Raw genomic sequence first — 857 nt, forward strand, 5'->3', positions numbered from 1 at the left:
CAGCTTACCAACTGCGCCCAGACACCGACTAACGGAGGGGGTCCCCCGATGATCCGTGTTCTGCTGAACTTTCCTCACCTTGTGTACCCGTCGGTAGGGCGGGATCTTGCTCTCTCGGTAACTTCCGAAGAGTTCAAGTGGTGAAGCTTGAGTGTCTTGGCGAGACGTGGGGATGGGGTGGAGTAGCAGTGGAAAATCTTCACTCTGCGTCCGTGGATTGCTCCGAATCCTAAGCGAGTATTCGAGCTTATGGATCCGGGGCCTAGATCGTGGATCTGGCCGTAGGGTTGCATTGCGGGTGTGTCCCTTGCCTTTGCGTTCCTTTGCGTCGTACTTGCCGCCTCCTGTGACGGGATCTCGAGAGTTGAGAGCCTCTAGGGTATAACCGACCAGGTAGTAAATTCGGTTAACCCGTCGGATCTGCACGTGTATGGGAAAGCTTACTAGGTTGTAGGAACTGGCCAATTTATTATCCAGTTATCACTACCAACACTAGATTCGCAGTTCCCAACCTTCTCCGAGCTCGTACGGCCAATGTAGTTCCGGTTCTTGAGGGCAGGAAGGCACTTGCGTGTTATGGTGCAAATGAGGTTCTGTATTGATATTTAAGCCTATACCTGCCTGGATTTCTACTTTCTATGTCTTTCATCTGCTAAATCCCTTACCAGGCTCGGCTGCATGTCCCTTGTTCCCTTGACCCATCATCCCAGCTGTATTATCTTCAGATCCACCGGATCCATGACGTAATCATCATGGTCACCCTATTATGGGTACACTCATCCGGATCCAGGTCGCTTGGATCCACTTCAATGTAATTGTACACTCGCCGTGATCCGTGCTCTCGATCGTCCAACATC

Source organism: Phytophthora infestans, genomic scaffold, assembly GCF_000142945.1.
Source record: "Phytophthora infestans T30-4 supercont1.8 genomic scaffold, whole genome shotgun sequence".
In the NCBI taxonomy this organism is placed as follows: domain Eukaryota; phylum Oomycota; class Peronosporomycetes; order Peronosporales; family Peronosporaceae; genus Phytophthora; species Phytophthora infestans.